We start from the raw sequence: 21,647 nt of genomic DNA, 5'->3' as shown, positions 1-21,647 counted from the left end.
TTTCCCAGACTTAAGGATGTCTCAGGCCAGTAAAGTTAACAAAAAACAAAGAAAACATGAGGTGAGTCGATCTAGCATTGCCAGATACCAACATTGAAAAATAAGACCTCCTCGGTCATCAACATCATAGAAGAAAGGCAATCTTAACACTGAAAGAGCAGGAAGGCCATGATCTCAGGACAAAAGGGCCTCCTTTCTCTTCTAGAAAGCTCCCACCGTCCTCTCACCCTGCTGTGGACGGGGAACCCTGCCACGGACCAGCATTGCCCTGGCCTCGCTTGGTTGCTGGGAAACCACTCAAATGCTGTACTCTGGCACGTGGAGGGAGCCTGGTGGATGTGAGTTTCCTGCCTGGTTTATCACACTCTGACATGCCGTCCAGGCATTGCTGCACACCCTCCACTCCGAGGTGGGCTTCAGAGGGCAGGACATGGGCAGTCCACAAAGTAGGTCCTCAGTGAGGGTGGGGTGAACAGTGGAAGGGGGAACACTCAAGAGGGAGCAGTGGGGAGCCACAGAGGCCCTGCAGAGAGACCAGAAACAAAGGGAGGGTGCCAGCACCTGCCTGTACACCGCCAATCCACTGCCCATCCCTGTCCCCCACATACAGAGGATTCTGTCCTCCAACTGCAGAGCAGACACAAAGGCTCTGGGGGCAGTCAAACAGCAACAATAATGTTTATGTCAAAAGCATACAATTGTTCATTTTGAAAGGGCAAAGCAGACAGACACAGCTAAAACTTTGTTCTCTGTCCAGGCTTGATATAGGTGGGGACAAATTGCTGATTCTCAAAGGAGGTGCCTTTAAGATCAGTAAGAGACACAACATCCAATCCACTGGTCAGGAAGGTGTTGCTGCAGAACGGGAGCCCGTCATCCTCCTAACAGCTGGCACCTCCTGAGCATTTGTACATGCCGGCATAGACAGAGCAATCAGATAGATATATAGAGAGAGATAGAGAGATAACATATAGAGAAAAACAAAAAGAATATATATCCATTAACCCCTTAACAAAAGGTACTATTCTCTCCATTTTACAGATGAGGAAACTGAGGCTTCTAAAGGTTGCCACCTTACTCAAGCTCTTAAGTGACTTCAAACTTTCCTTTTGATGATTAAACGGCATGAGGCAAATGCATAACACTTTTCTCAGAACCACACCCTAGAGACAGAAGAGTGGCTGAGGGGTGCAGGGCTTGCCTGAGTGCACCAGGGCTGCATAGAGAAGAAAATAAGGGCAACAAAACCAGATCCTAGAGGAAAATCATTCACTTATTGATAGGCAATGTCAAGGTCTGATGTTTCTCACCTGGTTATGAATTATAAGAGGCCCAAACCCATTTTAGAAAAACCTTAGAAACAAATTGTTCCAACTCAGATCCATAACTACCTATTAGGTAACTGCTTTATTCATTGATGAATCTCAAATGCCTAAGACAGTGCCTGACACATAGTAGGTCCTCAACAAGTATTTTGCTGTACCTTTATCCAACATGCTTATCCATGTGGAAGGCACTTTTTGAAAGCCTGCTCAGGGTGTCCAGTTCTTCCTAACCAGATGCTTTCAAATCAAACATGAATGTTTCTTTTAAAACAGAAATGGAAACAGCACAAGCCTTGCAGGGAAATTCTGGCCTGGCTACTTGCAGGCTGTGTGACTTCTAGAAGATTCCTTAGTTTCTTGGCACGTCAGGGGTCTTGTCTGCAATATGGGGATATGGATAACTCTACATCTCTTGTTCATACAGTGGCAATCATAAAATAATGATACAATGGATCATATCATGAAGAAAGGTATTCTGTGCCGTGAGTACCAGGAGGTGGGTCCCCAGGGCCACCACTTTAAGTCTCTTCCCTCTGTGGTTTCCAAGCCCCACATACTCCAGTAGCTATAAGAGGAACAAGACTAGTTGTCTCTTCTGTTCTGGAGGGGCCTGAGGTCCTGGGCTGTTCCAGCTGTGGTTCCCTGGACCCAGCATCTAGACAGCTCCTCTGTGGGGCCCTAGGGCTTCACTCAGCAGCCTACTCCATCACCACCCAGCTCACGTTCACCTCTTCTGTTTTTCCACATCAGCTTCCCAACTCTGGGCCTGACAAAGCCAGATACCAGGAGGAGAAATGCTCTGGCTTATCCATGGAAACAAAGTGCTGCTTTTCTGAGACAAGACATCACCTAAACACAGGCCTATTTCCGCAACACTTGAGCCCCATGCCGAATGCCAACTCAGATGTCACAATGAGGTCGCCAGGGTTTCTACATGCCTGCACTTAGGAGGTGCTCAGGGACGAGTAGATGATCCATAAACACCTTATTTCCATAGTTGCAGAAAGGGGTGATGGTTTCCTTATGTCTAAGGAGTCTCACATTCAAGAAATTACACATGCTAGGAGCTTTCCCACATATCTCGCTTCATCTTCCAATACTGCTATTGTCTGATCCCCACTTCACAATGGAGAAAACTAAAGTCCAGAGAGATCTAGTTACAGTTACAAAGTAGAAAAGTCAGAATTTGAACTCGTGTCATTCCAACTTTATTTTACTGGGTTTGGGAAATTTTTGATGAATTATATTAAATCAGAGACAGAGAGAGAATTTATTTTCACAGTAGCTCTATTTTTTATTAGTTCAAAATCTGCATATTTTTATAAGACATACAAGCTTGGAGTTGGCAAGCAAACAAAATCCAAGCCAATGTGATTTTGATTTCTGTTCAAAGGGTGGACAGAGTTAACACACAGATGCAGGCATTAGGATCTGCTTTGGCAGAGTGAGCCTAAAATAGCTACTGTCCTATTCCCTGCCTCTCTCCCCAACCGTCATTCATTAATTTCTGCTTTGTGGGCGCCGAGGCTTGCCGGCTGCAGACAAGTCATCTGGCCTGGCAGACTTTTTCTGCAGCAGGGTAATAAATGTTCACAGGGACCCGACAGGAGATGGATGAGGGGACACGTCGGGGTCACGATCACAGCTACTGGAGGCGCTTATTCTGGGGGATCCCTGGGTCTGAAATGATTCTCTCCGTGACCCCAAGAGCATCTTCATGTTTCATCATCTTGACTGGCACTTGAAAGAATGGTTTGTGATCTTCTGAAGGGGACAGCAGCACCTGGAGGGCTATGAACCTCCAGGATGCAGGTTCCCGGGTTCCCTGGGGCAACACTGGGTAGACCTGGTCCCTGCTTCCCCATCCTTCTGGCTAGCCTGCACATTTAAGAGGACAGCACTGGACCCTGGTTCACAGCGATGCACCCAGGAGCAGTCACTGAGCCCAGGACATGTGGTGGGGGAGATGAGCCAGGAGCAGAGGGAAATGGAAGCCCACACCTGCCAGACATTGTGCACTCACCAGGGGATTCCTGTGTGGGTGGGTGGGTGGGTGACTGGGTCTTACTCACTGGCAGCCCTGGATCCTGCAACAGGCTCTTCTGCTTCCAGCCATCTATCATTGTGTGCCTACAAACTTACATCAGGGGCTGGGGCCTAGGGGCAGATAGAAGATGTATGAATGTCCATTTTCTTCCAGATAGGATTGATAGAAGCATTAAGTGAGATAATGCAGGAAGGCCTGCCTGACACACTGTATCGCAAAACACAAAAGTGTGAAGTCATTCCACAACCAACAACCTGTGGACCTAAGGCTTGGCAATCACACTTTTTGGGGGCTGGGGAAATATGGTTCTGATATTAAAATGGAAAGAAATGTTATCTGTTTTTTTTAAATCATGGATATTCAATCCACATTTCATAACTCTCATAGTGGAGAATCCAATATGCCATGGCTAAGGACCTCATGCTTCCATTGACCTACCTGTGAAATGGGTACAATCTACTCTTTTCCCTAGCAGACGTGTGAGTGCCTCCTATGTGACAGGCCTGCTCTGGTGTGGGAGCACTGCAAGGAACAAAAGAGACAAAACCCCCTGCCCTCACGGGCTTCCATTCCAGTTAGGTGGACAGGATTCACTCCCAGCAAAGTGCACACCAAAGATTCGCCCTTCCTTTGACTGTGGGTCCTTTGTTATTTTTCAAATGAATGGTGTAACAAATGCCTGATTCTGCTTCTTGCTCTTTCTTTGCAGTGATCTGATCCAGAGATAGAATCATTCTAGCAATAGAGACATGAGCCTACCTTATTTCTTTGTTTCTGTTATGTGGAATCAGCTCCCTCTTGTGGGGCAATCACAAACTAGAATGCAAACTCCACGAGGGCAGGGACTTGGTCTATTTGGGTCATGGTTATATCCCCAGAGCCTGGCACAGTGCCTGGCACATAGTAGGCAGCCAATAGATGATTACTAGGTGAATGAATGTATCTAGGTTGTTCCAGTGATTTGATAGCAAATGATGTTCAGTGATCATCTCTGCATAAGCCTCCCTGAGCATGGGACTATGTCTCTGTTGCAGGCACCATGCAGTGGACTTACCAGACCAGAGCACCTGTGTCTTTATTTTTAACCTTTTATTTGGAAGTAAAGGTTCACAGGAAGTTGCAAGGAAATATACAGGGAAGACACAGGCACTCCTCCTCACAACCTCCCCCAAAGTTAGCATTTGCATAAATAGATATAATACGAAAACAAAGAAATGGGCATTGGTACAATTGACAGAACTTCTTCAGATTTCACCAGTTATGCAGGCACCCATCTTTGTATGTGTCTGTGTGTGTGCACACATGTGCATATGTAGTTCTATGCAATTTTATCAGATTACATTTGCATAACCACCACCACTATCAAGGTACTCAACTGGACTGTCACCACAAGACCCTCTTATACTACCCCTTTACAGCCGAATGGCCCTCTCCTCTATCCCTAACCTTTGACAACCAGCAGTCTGTCCTCATCTCAGTAATTAAGTCATTTCACTAATGTTACATAAATGACGTCACGCAGTATGTAACCCTTTAGGAGTGGCATTTTGCACTCCTCGAGGTTCATTCAGGTTGTTGTGTGTATCAATAGTTTGTTCCTTCTTATTGACAAGTACTGTTTTGTGGGATGGATGGACCACAGCTGTTTAACACATGAATGTATTCTTAATTCAAGTAGGTGCTACTAATTGCCTTCAATGGGCTGTGGAATAGAAATTCTGACCAGCAGAGTATACAGCACCTATTTCCTCTCCATTCTCACCAATACTTGAGAGCATCACATTTTTCAATTTCTGTCAGTCTGACGAGTGAAAATTGATCACTCATTGTTTGGGGACATATGTTTTCCTGATTCTACCAATAAAACACTTCTGGAAAACTCTTTGCACATTAAGGAGATCTTAGGCATTACAAAGACTTTAAGTAGGGATGTCTGCCTGTCCTCTCCCCACCTTCCCCACTGCTGACAGCCCTAGAGGTCAATGCTGATGTTGGCAGCTGTGCAAACTGAAGGCATCTATGGCCCTAATTAATAGCTGTATCCAAGCCATTTCCAGTGTGATGTTGTGGTTCCTTATGATTAAAAGGGGAGGTCTAGCTCCCTACTCTGAATTTTGGGTGACCCCATGACTTGCTTTGGCCAACAATGTCACTAGAAGTGACACTGCTGTATTAGTTCATTTTCATGCTGCTGATAAAGACATACTCAAGACTGGTCAATTTACTAAAGAAAGTGGTTCAGTGGACTTACAGTTCCACGTGGCTCGGGAAGCCTCACAATCAGGGTGGAAGGCAAGGAGAAGCAAGTCACATCTTACATGGATGGCAGCAGGCAAAGAGAGAGTGCTTGTGCAGGGGAATTCCTCTTTTTAAAACCATCAGAGCTTGGGAGACTTATACACTATCACGAGAACAGCACTTGAAAGACCTGCCCCCATGTTCAATTACCTCCCACCGGGTCCTTCCCACAACACATGGGAATTCAAAATAAGATCTGGATGGGGACACAGCCAAACCATATCAACTACCAATTCTGAGCCTAGGTCTCAAGAGTCCTTGCATGCTGCGTGCATGCTCTTTCTCTCATAACTCTACCACTGGCATGTGAACAAACACAGGCTAGTGATGGGGGATGAGACACTACATGGAGCAAAGGAGAGTTGTCATACCTGAGGTCATCCTACACCATCCTAGAGCCAGCCAAGCCCTAAGCAACTGAGAGAGCCCACCAGGATCCGTAGAGATACCTATCTGACCTAGAGCAGACCACAGACAAGTCAGAGAACCCAGCCAGGACCACAAGCACCATTTAGCTCACCTGGAGATTTTTCAGCAACAAGACATGCTTATTACTTTAACATGCTGACTCTGGAGCAGTTTATCATATGACAGTTGCTAACAGTGATACAGCAGTGCAGGAGGAAATCTTCAGCTAAACAAAGCTCCCTGAGCACGGTGACATCCCCACAAGACAGATCTGAAGGAGTCTCTGGTAAAGTCAGTCTCAGATGTCTTGGTTGCAACATACAAAAGTCCCACATAAGTTCTCTGCCTCAATCTCCAGCCTCCAGCCACCCACTCTGAGTAAGGAACTTGAACAACTTCTGTCAAAGACAGTTCTCGTCTTAACATGACAGTGGGTGAGAAACCCAAAGTGGTGAAACTGCCTCCTCTCCAGCCTCACCCTATGAAACATGGTGTTTGCAGATAAAAATACTCTTTCCCCTCCTCTCCAACATGGAAACTGTCCAGGGTCAGCCTCCCACACACTTCCACTCAATTTCTGACTCTGGTTATAAAACCTCGTGCCCAAAAATAGATTCCAAGGGGATTTCATAGACATGTTCTCCGGCATAATTGCAGTGTTCCTGCAAACTTTGGGGAAATTCAATTTCAGTCTTTGAACACACCATCTTCAAAGCCCTCCCTCCCAGGTATTAAACATCAGGATGAGCTGCGATTGATTCCTCTCTCTCTCTGGTTCTCCCACAGTGAGGGCAGGTGTCAGAGACAGATGTTCTCCACATGCTTCTGCCTCCTTTGGTTTCAGCCGTTTCTCTCCGTACCCACCTCCGAATTGCCTGGTGTGGGGTTTCTGCAGCTGCCTGGCCTTGCTGACTCTGCAGCCTCCTCTGGCTCCTGATTGCTCTTCCTTCCATCCCCTGCCCTGCCCTCCCTCTGCTTCCCAGAAACAAAGGCAGCCCCGACACCCCCTCACTCAGTTATGATCTCTTTAGTCATTGCAGCTTCCCCTTTCCACCTCATACAAGTACAGAGTTTGGGCAGGAGAGAATGCTGGAAACCAACCATCCCAATCCCCTTATTTTTCAGGTGAAGAATGGAAAGCCAGACTGGCAGGAAAGTCAATGGAGTCAAGTTAAAACATGGAAGTGGTAACCAAGGTAGAATGGGAGTCCAGGGCCCCCACACCAAGGAGTCACCATTAGGTCTGGTTACCTACCAAGTTCCAAACCAATAACAACACTATTGATAGTAAGAATAGCTCCATTATTAAATTATGATACGCTTGGTGCTGGAAACATTTCACTATTATCATCATTTTACAGATGGAAAAATTGAGGTACAGTGGAGGGAAGTGTTTTCCATAAGGCCAAATAGCTGTTCACTGGCAGGGCAGGGATTTGGAGTCAGATTCGTTGCCAAAGACCGTGGCTCCTCAAGCCCACGCTGAATCCTATTACAAACACCTCTCCCATCGTGCTTTTTTCCTCTGCATTTTCACAGCACCAAGCCTTTCCTAGGCCTTCTTGTCAGTTTCCAGGCTTCCCTTTCAGTCGCTCCACCACCTGCTGGTCTTAAGTGGGCCCTCAATGGTCATTACAGTCCCTTTGTAGAAGGGAGCCAGCTTTTCAGAACAGATCTGTGCTCTAAGCCAGATCCTCCAACCTCCTGGCTCTGTGACTTTGGGCAAGCAAACTCACACTCTGAGCCTCAGCATCTACAAAATGGAGATAGAAGGATCTACTCCATAGAGACACAGGAAAGATGAGATAAATAACTATAAGGACAATACCTTACACATAGTAGACCCTCCAGAAAGAGTCCCCTTTAGACTCTATTGCACTCACTTCCACTGTCTGAGGACATGGATGTTTTTCTCCACCACATACCTCTACCCATCATGGTATCTATCCTTGTGGGGCCTCTTCCTATGGATGCATTCCCTGCCTCCGCCCTATGGCACATACAGTCTGCCTTAGAGGCCAGGCCTCAAGTCCACATCTTTCCTAGGTTCTAGCATTTTCTCCATGACTGAATTGCAACATCTTTGAGGACAAAGCCATTCCTATACTCTCTGAAGTACTTAGAACATCCCCTCAAATTGACAAGTGTGCAGCAAATCCTAAATCTCAGGGTTCGATGGAGAAACATCTACCGATTTCACTCATTCATTCATTCAGCCAATATTTTTCTCAAAACCTACCACATGCCTTGCCCTGTGCTAGCCTTCAAGGGACTTGGGAAGGAGTAAGTCTCAATTGTTGTTCTCACATAGCTCCTTGCCTAGCAGGACTCTCCTGGACAGTCAGTGCACAGTTGGGGCAGATGCTAGGGGCTGCTCCCCAGTGGACACTCCCTCTTATTTCTGGCTGGCAGAGCCCTGACTATGTCAGTTTCTACGTGTGCTCTCAACTGACTCAGAGATAAGTCCTGGTCCATTTAATCCCTGCTGGGCCCACTCCTCAGCCATGATTGGTTTAGACATGGCCATGTGACCCAATTCCAGCCAATGACACACAAGAGGAAGTTGGCAAGGATGTCTGGGAAAGAATTCCTCCCTGATAAAAAGAAACACAGAGATACCTCCTGCTTTTTGTCCCGGGGGTGTTGTCAGACCTTCAGGGGATGCTCTGGACAAGGGTAATGCCTTCTGGTTGATGATGGCAGAGAAAAAGACAGAAGGACCATGGGTTTTGATGGCATGGATGAGCCACTGGGCTAACCAATTCCAGAGCTAACCCACCTTTGATTATGTGAGATAAGAAAAAGCCATATGTTTAAGTCAGCTGAGTCAGGAAATCCAATTCACGGAAGACAAAAGCAGGCTCCCTGGCTCAAGAGTTAGTACACAATGGTTAACACTCTGACAATGGCCTGCAGAACATCCCTCCTGGGCCCTGACAGCTCTGCCTTGCTTTGGGTAGTGAGGATAGGGAGTCTGAGAAAAAGTTTCACAAAGAAGTCTCATATGACTAGTCTTCCTTTGCAAAGGTGAGCAGGAGCTGGCCTCTCACAAGATGGCATCTGCAAAGACTGGAGGCATGAGCTATCCTGGGATATGTGCAAAGGATACGTTTGGAGTTGTGAAGGAGCCCACATACTATAACTGAAGACAACAGCTCCTTTTGCCACATCCTCTCCAGGCCTTGCTTTGCTCCTCTGTAAAATGGGGATGGAGACATTCCTTGCAAGGTAGTGGTGAAACTCCAAAAGGACTGTGCACATGAAAGCGTTTGTAATTGCCTGGCTCTACATAAATCATAACTGTCATCTACTCTTACCCTTTGCCTGTGGGATGGTCATCTAAAGCCCTATGGGCCTTGAAAACCAGCTCCTTCTACTTCCTCCTCCCTCTCTTCCACTTCCTATATCCTGGTTCCCTCCAGTCTTCCAGCCCAGCCACAATCACCTATTCATCTCTCTTCCATCAGACCCTTTGCAAGCTGCCCCTAAGCCAGGAAGGATTTCTTTACCTGATCATATCATAGCTCTCTTCTCTTCTTTCACCCTAAACAATTCTCTCTGATTCAATGACTCCACTTCTAGGAATTCATCCTCAGAAGATGCCTGGACATGCGCCCAGGGGTCCGCACAACACAAGAATGTTCATCACAGTATTGTGTATAATAGCAAAATTCTGGACACAGCCTATGTGCCCATGAGAAAGGAATCTGTTAAATAAATCATGGCAAAGCCACCTATGAAAGATAAGGTGGAGGTGTATTTATTGATACTTAAGATGTCCATACTTTATTACTGAGTGAAAGACATAGAAAAACAGATTATCTGTTTATTTATCGATCAATCATAAAGAACTGTCTGGAAGGACAATTGACAAAATATTAATGGAGATTAGCTCTGTTTTGTGGTGTTTAGAGTTTTACTTTGTTCTCTATATTTTTCAGTACTCCTTGAATTTTCTATAATCATTATGTAACATCTCTATAATCAGGGGATGTGATAGTTTGAGTGAGTTCCCCAAAGTTCACACATTGGAAACTTAATCCCCAATGCAACACTGTTGAAAGGTGGGGCCTTTAAGAGGTAATTAGATCATGGGGACTCTGACCTCATGAATGAATTAATGTTTTTATCTCCAGAGTGTTTTGTTATGGTGAGACTGGGTTTGTTATAAAAGTGAGTTCAGCCCCCTCTTGCTGCTCCTCATTGCCCTTCCACCATGAGATGATAACCGTAAATAGATCCTTGAAAGATGCCAGTGCCACGTCCTTGGACTTTCCAGTCCCCAGAACTGTGAACCCATAAATTTCTCTTCTTTATAAATTACCCTGTTTCAGGTGGCCTCTTAAAATAGCACAGACTAAGAGAGTCTGAAGAAAGCTACTTTTATTTTGAAAAGAGAAAAAATACATAGAGAGTCACAGCTAAAATCAACTTACTTTGGATAATCTTCCTAAAAGTCATGTGAGACAGGATTGGAGAGTGTGCTATACTTCTGCTGACCTGGAGCCCCCTCCATGACACCCACCTCTGCTTGGAAACTTTCTAGTGTGGTGAGCTCAGTTCTGTGTCAGACCAAGCTCTATTGGTAGCAAACTCTTTCACAATGCACAGGAATCTCACTCTCTGTCCTAATTCTGCCTTTTGTGCCTCACAGAAAAAGCCCAATGCTCCCTTATCCCCCATGTGCTTGTCCCTCTCCACCCCAGTCACTGGTCAAATAGCATGATTTCCTGGGAGATGTCCCATTCTAGGCAGAGCATGAGTAAAGGCCTGGAGATGTGCAAGCAAGTGGCCCATTTCAAAGATGTTGTGGATTGTCAGGCATAGCATGGAGAGATGAGGACAGGGTGAAATTGGAGAAGTCAACATATGCCATGCATGCTAGGGAGACTAGCCATTACCTCGCAGGGCTGTGGCTCTCCCCCATTTTGTGTTCGTAACTCCTTCAAACACCAATATTTTTGGCATCATTCTTGAAGGAATGAAAAGACTCAAAAACATCTCCAAACAAGTTGTGATTATTTCAGTCCATGCCCTACCTGCATCTGTTAGAATGAACTGGGTTATACTCAGTAACAAGCATGCCCAGTGTGCTATAGCTTAAAACAAAGGCTTACTTCTCACTGATGCTACATGTCCATCATGGGTTGGCTGTGGGCTCTGCCCTGTGTCATTCTCACTCAGGGAACGTGACTGAGGGAGGTTCCATCTCCATGCTGCCTTGATTGCCAAGAGAAGAAATGGGGAAAAGTAGCAAACAGCATGCTGGTTATTAAAGCTTCCGTCTAGAAAGGACACATGTCACTTTTCAAAGGTCATTGGCTAAAGTAAGGCATGTGGCTATGCCTAATGTCAAAAGAGGTAAATAAATTCAATTTATCACGTGGTTAGAGGGTAAGAAGCTGGTGATATTCCTATAGCATGAATGACTAACCAAATTACTACATTAAAAAGGAGAGAGAGAGAAGAGGAAGAAGGAGAGGAGGAAGAGGACAAGAAAGGCACTGATTTGCTGAGAGAGCAGAACTTTCCTGGCCTCATGCTCTTATCCACTCCTGATGGCAATGTTGGAGAGATTCCACTCAATGTGGCATCTGTCTCTATGTCAGTCTCATATACGAAGTCCCTTATATCCAGCCTGTCTACTGCAATCTCCTTATACCCTCACCCATCATGGCTCACCCGGTTCTATGTTACAACTGCTAGATGTTCACTTCAACAGTTCATTTCTCCAAATGGCACCAAAAGCAGATTTTTCAAGTTAATGAGTTGACAGTCTACCATGAGTTTCTAAGAAACACTGAACAGAAATCACTTAGGCAAGATGGCCTCATCCTAGAGAGTCATTGTCATTGGTGTTGTACCCACTGTTGAGAAGTGACAATTTGTGTTTTATAGGAAATGCATTCATCCAACATATATTTATTAACCAGCTACTATGTGCCCAGGTCTGAGGATGCAAATTTTATTTTAAAAAAGAAAAGACCTATCATTTCTTTTTTCTGTAACTTAGGTCTGCCTCCTATTTCTCGGGTTGCAGAGCCCTCTGGAAGCCTGAAGGAAGCTATGCAGACCCTCTCCTTATGCCCCCGCAAAATGTCCAGCTTTACAGACAGTTATGTATGATGGAAGAAAGGTGGTCAAAGGCTTTAGCATGAACATCTCCAGTCCTCCATCACTCTTCACACACATCTACTACGTGCCTAGGTCTGAGGGTGCAAAATTTTTTTTTAAAAAAGAAAAGACCCAGTTAGTCCCACCTTCTGAGAAACACAGTGACAACTGGGCAACAGATGTTGAGGCCCAGTTTTCCTTTTGTTGGGTTCTCCTTGTTCTTCTCACAACCTCCCCCTATCAGGGCCTAACACGTCACTGTTTTCCAGTCGCCAACCTCATGAAACCAGGAAGTAGCTGATAGCAACATTTTCACACCAGTGGGCTCCCAGCTACCCAGAGCAGCCACCACAGCGGTGAGACCAGCTTGGAACTGAAAACCCACAGACTGGGTTTGAGATCTGGCTTCATCAATGAGTAGCCGCCTTATTGGGGAAAGGAAGTGGTATTTATCTAGCCACATCACAGGCTTGCTGTGAGGATTAGAAGGTCAAAATTATATGTGAAAAGTGCTCTGTAAGTTACAAGGTGATGACGATAGTAACACTAATAGCTGACATCCAGAAAGTGCTTACCATGTGTTCCAGGCACTATTCTGAGACCTTGACTTGTCTTAGTCCTTTTCGCTCTTACAGAAGTATTCATGAGGCAGGCACTCTTAGGTTAGCTCTTACAGATGAAGAAACTGAGACAGAGCCGAAGCCACTTACCCAAGATCACAGCGACACAATTAGAAAGCACTGACTCATTCCCAGGCAGAATGGTATAGAAAGGATGGAGCATCGCACAGGTGCAGCTCAGTGCTGCTGTTTGTCATTGCACACAGACTCATTAAATGGACCTGCTCGGCCTTTCCAGGTTCATCTGCCTGCACGGCCATTCACTTGGGCTCAGCCCAACACAAACTTTGGTCATTTTCCTAAGTCCAACTTTTTTATTTTTAAATAAGGAACTGGGTCATTACATCTCCCCAGAATCCTGCCTAGATGTTATGTTACAATGCCACCAATGCCACAATATTTATAGCACCTGAGCTGCTGCGGGAAAAAAACAGAGAAGCATTTTCTGTCCCTGTCATGTTCATTCTCCTAAGACCAATGGATATTCCCTTCACTCTGCAAGGAGATTAGCTGAGGCTTGTACATTCCCCTACTCCCATCATTCCTCTTCTCTGTAACTTAGGTCTGCTTCGTATTTCTTGGGTCACAGAGCCCTCTGGAAGCTATGCAGCCCCTCTCCTTATGCCCCTGTGAAATGCCCAGCCCTACAGACTGTCATATATAATGGAAGAAAGGCCATCATAGGCTTTAGCACGAACAGGCCCAGTCCTCCATCACTCTTCAAAGGTCTCTCCCCTGGAGAGAATTCTCAGTGGCTCACCTCAGCCTTTCCAGCCCCTTTCCTGGCTCCGCCCTCAGGAGGCTGGGTGTCTTCTCTTAATGGGCCACAATCAGCATCTCTGCCCTTTCTCCTCTAGGAAGAGAGTCCTGCCTGCAGAAAGCTTGTCCTGGCTGTGCCCTCTGTACCTGAGTGAAGCCTACCTGGGCAGGACCTCCACATGGTCTTCCTTCTAGGGGATCAGTTAGCAGGCACCCATTTGACCCTCACCCTCACATAAAGCCAGGACCTCCAACTTTGCCTCTATTCTATTAGGGAGAAAATTTGTATTTGGCTTCTCTACCTGCCACTCATTTGTTCCTCAAATTGTTGGAGTAGTGTGGAGGAGAGATGCTATTTATGGGGCCCACTCCCACACCATCCCAACATCTGCCATTTCCTCGAACCCCAGATCAGCACACACCTTTCAGCTCACACAGCCATTCTAGTTGAGTGATTCTGGCTGGGCGGTTTATGGAAATCTCTTCGAGTCTCAGCTTCCTCATCTGTCAAATGCGGATTGTAATAACCATCTTTTCTAGCTTCTGCATTTGATGCTTTGACATCTGGGGCCTTGCTAACCCTGGAGGGACTGTCCCTCCCAGGGACAGCCAATTACTTGACATAGCGAAGGACTGGCCTACGAAGGCCCCTTTCATAAATACTCAGCCCATCTTCCCAACCACTTCCTTTATGCAGCCCCTGCCCACTGGGCCATACTGCCCTGCCCTAATCACCCAGGACCAGGTACCAGCCTACTAGGAACAGCCACTGTGCCCCAGAGCCTGCTGAAACTATTCAAAGTAGCCAACCCTGAGCCTGCTTACCTTGCCTGACCCGTCCCTCCCTGTGGAGACCACAGTAAATGCTCTTTCCCCATCTTCCCCTCACTCCCTCTGCCTCCTGACAAATCCTAGGGCTTCCCCATGTGGCCCTGCATGGCATGGCAGATCCTGGCCTCTTAGGAATCACGAGTAACAATCTTTTCAGGGGCCATCATCTCCCGAGTGGTTGGCCTCACTGTAACTGAAATAATAATAAATCCTATATTTTAAAACGATGATAATATCACCTGCGTCTTAGGATTGCCGTGAAAATAGATACATATGGAAAAGTGTCTCACATAGCACGTGGCATATGACAGGGGCTTTAAAAAATGTCAGTTTCTCTTCTCTCTGCCCTATCCATAGCTCTCCTCTTCTTTTACCTTTGTCTTCACTCACTTCTTCCCCGCTTTCTACTTCAAGCATCAGCTGAATAATTTTTAGGACCCAGTACAAAATGAAAACGTGTAGCCCCTGTTCTAAAATTGCTAAGAATTGCAATATGGTGGCTGCAGAGCATTAAATTCAGTGGGAAGCCCTTCTCAGCACAGGCCACACATCCACAAAGCCAGCCCTGATCCCTCCTCCTTCCCGTCAAATTCTCTTCTGCTTCCCAAATATTTCTAGCCTGATTTTTCAGTCCCAAGGACCTAATAGTTTGCCCCTTTTGTTGGTTCTATTAGCAGATTCCAATTTTTAGATATCATAAAGCTTTAATAATTCCACATAATTGGAGAGGGTAGAAAGGAGGCCAGTTTGAATTAATGAAAAGTCTGAGAAATAAGACATTACTAAAGAAACGCAGTTTTATTACTCTGTAACAGATTTATATGACAACAGGGGAGACACAAAGAGGAGGGAAGAGAGGAGGAAGTTAGAGTTTCTTGTATGCAATTTAACACAAAGAAAAGATTTAATTTGTAATGAGCATATTCTCTTATTTGTAAATTATGCTACTAAAAATCCTCTCCCTTAAGTAGGTTAATATTTCTCTTGCTGGCAATCAGTTGCTTAGTGAAACTGTTCTGCCACTACAGATGCTGGTAAAATTCTTCTGTGGTGATTCTATATAATGAAATGATTTCCATGACCTTGCAGGCAGTCCATAGCATGGATTGGGTTAGAGCAAATTCTCATCAAGAGAAATCCTGCAAAACAAATTCTCTCTCTGCTCCCTACCTACAGAATAGTCAAATCTTCAGAACATCCTTCTAAAATTCGGAATTTACTATGTGCCACAGCACCAGGCTTAGCCTTAATCCCCGCTGACTCCTGCTGTTTCAGACCCAACTCTCGTCCCATTGCCATTGGATCTGGACCTATTGTGGGGGTGGTACCCCCACACCTCCACGCCCTAGCAACCTGGGCCTGTAATGTCCTCCCCACAGTCTGTCAAAGTCATAACTCACATTTCAAGGTCCAGGCTAGAGGCTCCCTACTCCAGAAAGCTGCCTCTGATTTTTCCAGGCAGACTGTGTCTGTTCCCACTGCACATCTATTACATCATTGTGCTGCTGCCCATGAATCCTCTTTGAGACAGTGCAAGCACCTGGACTCTGGGTCTCACCCATCTCTAGGGAAGCATGGTAGCCCAGCAGGTTGGTAGCAGAAGTAGTCCCAGCTCTACTACTAACCAGCTGCATGTAGATGGTAACACCGGCTTCATAGTGTTGTGAGGATTAAATCAGATGAAACCCCAAAAGCACTTAGTACCCAGCCTGGCAAAAAATAATTGCTCAAAACATATTAACAGTTCTTGCCAGACACTGCTATATAAACTCCACGAGGTTGCAGGGTGGCCACGCAGCCCAGTGTTGCTGGACCTTCCTGGTTTATGCTCTGTGGACCTGGTGTTTTTATTAATCGTGCCCTCTCTCACTCTCAAGGTATTTCAGTTGGATGACAAACTATATAGCCAGCCTAGATAGCTGGGACCAGGTCTGTTTCATTTAGCAATATGTCCCTGGCATATTAAACAGTGCTGAGCACATATTAGGTCCTTTATACAAATTTATCAAATGAACAAATGAGTGGGTCTCTGAGAGTGCTTAGTAAGTAGTTGCACCTGGTAGGAGTTTGATTTCTGCTAGCTGTGGTTGATCTCTCTGTTTTGATTCCCAAGTGCCTCCTGATTCAGAGAAGGCAAGAATCAAGGCTTGAAGAGTGAGTAAATGAATGAATGAGTGACCCCAACCCCTCTGCCATCTCCTTTGTTGCCAATAGTACCTCTGGGGGAAGGAATGACCTCGCCCAGAGGTAGGGAGAGGAGTGGGACAGATGGAAGAGGATTGAAGGTGATGCTGTTCCCACCAGACTTTATGGAGAGGGGGTCTCTTCCAGGTGCCATGGCAGGGTTTTGTCGTTATTTCCGTTAGACATCGGGTATTGGTTTCTGCCATGGCAGCAGCAGGAAATCACAGCCCAGAGTTAGCCCACCCAGTGGCTCCAGTGGGCTTCTGAGGACGCTGGGATGCTTGTCTCCACCTAACATTCTACACACAGGCACAGATGCTAGAGAGCCCAGCAGGTGCTGCCCCTAACAGCCCGCACAGAGAAGAGGAAGGGCATGGGAATGATTAGCCCTCTTTGGCTTCCCTTCCAGGGCTCAGAAAGGAAATTTCACAAGTTGGTAGCCAAAATGTTTTGGACACAGACCATACACTAGGCATGGGCATGACGGTGAGAACTTTAAGAATATTAATTCATTCAGCCATTAGAGTAGCCCTATAAGGTGGGGAAACTGAGTCTGAGAGGGGAAGTGACTTGCCAGAGGTCACACAGCTAGTAAGAGACAGTGTCCCAGAGCCCAAATCCCTCAGGTGTAGGAACCAAACAGCAGTCCTCTCCATCCATTCTAACCCATTATAAGAAAGCCCAGTTCTTACTCCTGCCCCCTGCTGTGTGACCTTGAGGCCAGCTCACCCTCTCTGGGCCTCAAGTCCCTTTTCCAAGGCTAATGTTCTAGGAGGCAGTGTTTCTAGAGCTAGGACATCCCCAAAGGCCAGGGCGTCCCTTCCTCCTGAGGCATCAGGAGGGGTGGCCAGGCCCTGGTTGAGTCCCAGTCCAGAAACATGCTGTACTGGCCCACCCTAAGGGCCTGAGGCGCCTGCCCAAGCCCACCTTCCGAAGAAGGCTTAGACACTGGGCTGAAAAATCATGCTGTGGATCTGAGGCCCCACTAAATGTGGGGCTCCGAGCTCTTGTGTCACCAGGCGGGGAACCCGCGCGTGCTTGGGGTTGGGGCTGTAGCCAGGGGGGCCAGGAGGAGAGGAGCTAGGAAAAGCCGAGGCTGGAGAGCACTTGGCAGAGGGTCCTCCAGCACCTGTGCTCTTAGCAGCTGCAAACCACATTTGGGGAAGGGAGAAGCCCCCCCCCCCCGCCCAGGGTGAATCTCTACAGCTCTGAACCTGTCCCCAGCCTGCAGGAACCAGAGCCAGGAGAAGGGGGGCCCCCACACTGAGGAGAAGCCAGGTGGGGAAGTCGGAGCCATCTGGGAAGAAGAGATTGAGGGTTCTAGCGCCCCGGACGCCCCCCAGCTCCGGGGCTGTTCTGAGCCCGGAAAGTTTTCGCGCAGCAGGCGCAAGGCGCGCCCCCTTCCCTCACCCGCAGGCGCCGGGTCCGCGGGCGCCCACCCCTGCCCACCCCGGCCCGCCCCGCCCGCCGCCTGGTGCCCGCTCAAGGTCACCGCTGACAAGGCGCCTGCCTCCGCGGGGCGAAGGGACCAGGACGCGCTCCGGCGCGGGCTTCCGCGCTGGCCCGTCGGGAGTCTCTGGGGCCGAGCGCCCGCGGAAGGGAAGCCAGCAGGGAAGGCGACAAGAGACCGAGGGAGAGGGGAAGAGGCCCAGAGCCCCGGGCCCGGCCGCCCCTGCCTCACCTGCGCCGGCTCCGAGAGCGAGATGCTGCCGCCGCCGCTGCCGCTGCCGCTGCCGCCGCCACTGGTGCGCGCCCGGCCCGGCCCGGCCCCGCTGCTGCTGCGGCTCCTCTGCCGCGGCTGCCCCACGCTCGCCTCGCCCCGCGGCCCCGCCGCCGCCGCCCGCCTGCCTCCCTCCCTCCCTCCGCCGCCGCCTCTGCCACCGCTGCACTGCGCTTTGCCCGCCTCCCCCTCCCGCCCTCCCCGCTCCCTCCTCCCCGCGCGCTCCCCCTCGGCCCTCCCCAAACTCCGCACGGAGAGCGCCCCGCGGGACCGGAGCGCGCGGTCCCGCCCGCGCCCTCCTCCGCGCGCACCAGTGGGGCTGCAGGGAAGGGTCTCCCGCCTCGCCCCTGGGCGTGTCTCCAGGTACCTCCATGGGCACAGGTCCCCGTCCCCGCCCCACCCCCACAGCCAGCCTGGCCCTGGGAGGCATCCTCCCCATTTTTCCCCACGGGTCAGGGCGCCCCAAGCCTCCCCAGCACACCTGAGCCTGTGACTTGGCCACTAAGGGTGGAGCGCATGGGGTGTGGAGTGGGCAGAGGAGGAGACCTGCTTTGGAGCAGGGGATCCCTGGGCCAATCCCAGGGAGCTTAGCCTAAGGGCCCTCAGACGCGAGAGAAGTTAGGGGAGGGGGCAAGGGCACGCTTATCCCCCAGCCTCCTGCCTGGCCCTGCTTAGGGCCTGGAGGAGTCCAGGACAGAAGACCTGCCTAAGGAGAAAGTTGAAAACCCCAGACACGCACAGAAAGCACCTCCCCAAAGTAGGCTTCCCCTCCTTGGCTCAGGCCCCAGGTCCCTGAAAAGCCGAGCTCTACCAGGAAGCCGGGCCACCTGACTCTCAGCGCCTGGGTCTGCTCCATGCCATCAATTAATGATGCCTGCTTGTTTATTTATTTATTGGCTTTATAAAAAGCCAAATGCACTGCTCGCAGGAAGTGGAGACGGGGAGGGGAGGGCCTGACCATAGTAACTCCCCTTCCCAGGCCTCACTCTGATGAATTGAAGAGCTTGAGGGGACCCTGGGGTCTGAGTGTCTGGAACACCATCGTGGGAGTGGCAGGGACACCCATTCATGGGGCCAAAATTCAACATGGCCTGCTCTTTGCAGCCCTGGGGTGGGGCAGAGGACATTCATGACTGGAGGTTTAAGCAGAGGAAGGACAGAGGGGGCCAGGGGGGCTAGTGGAGAAGGGAGTCCAGCAGGTGTGACAGGTGTCTCCAGGCCCTTCTTGGCCCAGAGCACTCCCTCAGTGCTCAGCTTGGCAGGCAGCACTTGCATCTCTAGCTGCAGCCCTGTCCTCTCCCTGGGCACCGAGAGGACACCACCCCAGGGAGCCCCTAATCCGTATCTCCTCCCACCGTCCTCACCCCACCTAATGGCACTGCAGTGCCTCCAGATGGCCAGCTCCAGGCACTCTCCCTCACCCCACCCCAGCACCATGTCCTCCCTGATGGAGCCTGGAATCTGCTCTTCTCTCTGTTGAAGGGCCCTTGTTCAGGTCCCTGACACCTCTCTTCCAGACTCTCACAGTGCCAATCTCTCTGCTGCCATTCTTCTGCCACACTAGCCTTTGTCATGCCCAATCCTGCTGTAAAACCTTCCATAGCTCCCTAGTGCCCTCAGAAGTCTCGCAGCCCCAGTATGCCATGCAGGGCCTTTCACACTCTGGCCCCAAGTGCCCTTTCCACTCCTTCCCCACCTGGGTTGCCAGTGCCCCTCCCAGCACACCCTTAGCACTGTACCATGTCTTCCTCTCTCTTCTCTTCCTCCTGTGAAATGCCTTTCTCTCCTCTCAGTCTCTGCCTAGCCACAGTGCTGAGGGTTGGCCTTAGTTACTACCTCTTTTGTGAAACCTTCTGAAACCAGCAAGCAAGTTGAGAAGGCAAAAAGGATGGGCATGAAAAGCCACACCGTGAGAGATAATTCAGTGCAAAAATGAGTGACACCACGAAAGTCCTAGTGACAAAACTCATCTTGGGCATGACTTCACCTCTGAACCTGTTGGTTCATCTGTTAAAAGGTGATAGGTTCCACAGCCTCACCCAGGATAAGTACTCATAAATGCGGGCTACGCTACAGTTCTTTTTCAGTACCTACTGTATGCCAAGGCCCTGAGATTTACAGATTATTGGGTAGGGACTTGAGGGATGGCAGGAATTTCATACTCAAATGTAAGCACTAGGCATTACCTAGGGAAGTGGGCTGGTTCTGGCTTATGGCTTTCTACTCTGGAATCTACCAATAAGAAAAAGCAACAGTGTATGTGAGATGACAAACAGCAGCAGGCACTGGCTCTGTATTGGGAGGTAATAGGGAGTAGTGTGGACTGTGGCATCTGTGGTGTCAAATGGGTACAGCCACTACTCAACTCTACTGGATGGTGACTAGGCAGGGATGTGAGCCTGGACGGCCAGTTTTCCATTTTTTTCCAGAGAAGGTGGATACCTGGATTTTTATGTGAATACTCTTGATTTTTAAATGTCACCAACTGATAAACAATTTTTAAACTTTTGAGAAAGTCAAACACAGTTATAGCTGCGATAAGGTTTTAGCTAGTAGGCTGGCGGCCTCTGGGTGAATAGGTGGAAAAGCAGTGTTGTTCATGACACACACAGACGTACACACACAGCCCTCTCCTCACTCTGGCGGGATGCCGGAGATCATGTCCACCTCAGAGATGCAGAGGTCATGGGAATGGAGTGGGAGGAGCACCTCATTGCAGCTGACAGGAGTGGGGAGTGTGGGAGGTGAGGGATCAAATCCCAGCCCTGGTTCTGTCCCTATTGTGCGTGGGAGCTTAGACAGGTCACCCATCCTCACTGGGCCTCAGTTTCCTCCTCTGAGAAAGGGCAGGCAGTGCATGTGCATGAGTGCATGTGCACATGCAGAATTACCTGGATGGTGACCAGCATGTGTGGACTGAGGCCACAGGAGGCTCCACTGCCAACACAGACACATCTGTTCATGAGGAAGCCTCACTCCACTAAAGACAGGACCCTGAAAGACTATTAAAATCTGAAGACTTCTGGAGAGATGGTGAGGGCAGCAGGTGATGGGGGAAATGGCCGCTTCCCTCTGCAGGATGGGTAAGTGACTGGTGCTTGGTGAGCGGGTGCACCTGTGATCCTCAAGTTCATAAGAAGAGAAAGAAGCCCTGGTCCGTGTCAGTCATGGCAGAAGCAGGGACTGGAAATATCTGAGAGCAAACCTGGGAATGGCGGGCTGGTTCCAGGGCCAGACTTGGAAAATATGCGTGGGGCCTGCGAACGCCCCTTCGACGTGGTTTTCATGTGCTGAGGTTAAAGGTGGCTTTAAAAGTATTCTAGTTCCCACAATGACCATGT

At 48.7% G+C, this 21,647-nt stretch overlaps 1 protein-coding gene across 8 annotated transcripts in view; it reads right to left on the bottom strand.

Annotated features, from left to right (window-relative positions):
- The window catches only part of ATP2B2 (ATPase plasma membrane Ca2+ transporting 2), a 392,052-nt gene extending 373,756 nt beyond the window's left edge, over positions 1–18,296 (bottom strand). For 4 of the 8 annotated variants that reach the window (XM_012471790.3, XM_012471770.3, XM_012471772.3 and 1 more), the window contains exon 1: positions 18,268–18,296. The gene's annotated coding sequence lies outside the window, so the exon portion shown is untranslated. The remainder of the gene's footprint in view (positions 1–18,267) is intronic. The other 4 variants (XM_012471758.3, XM_064361985.1, XM_012471785.3 and 1 more) reach the window with 3 other exon arrangements.
- Between the last annotated feature and the right edge of the window lie 3,351 nt (positions 18,297–21,647).

The sequence above is a fragment of the Aotus nancymaae genome, unplaced genomic scaffold (genome assembly GCF_030222135.1).
Source record: "Aotus nancymaae isolate 86718 unplaced genomic scaffold, 86718_ANA_hifiasm-v0.15.2.pri h1tg000046l, whole genome shotgun sequence".
Classification (NCBI taxonomy): Eukaryota; Metazoa; Chordata; class Mammalia; order Primates; family Aotidae; genus Aotus; species Aotus nancymaae.
This window is presented reverse-complemented; position numbering and strand designations above follow the sequence as displayed.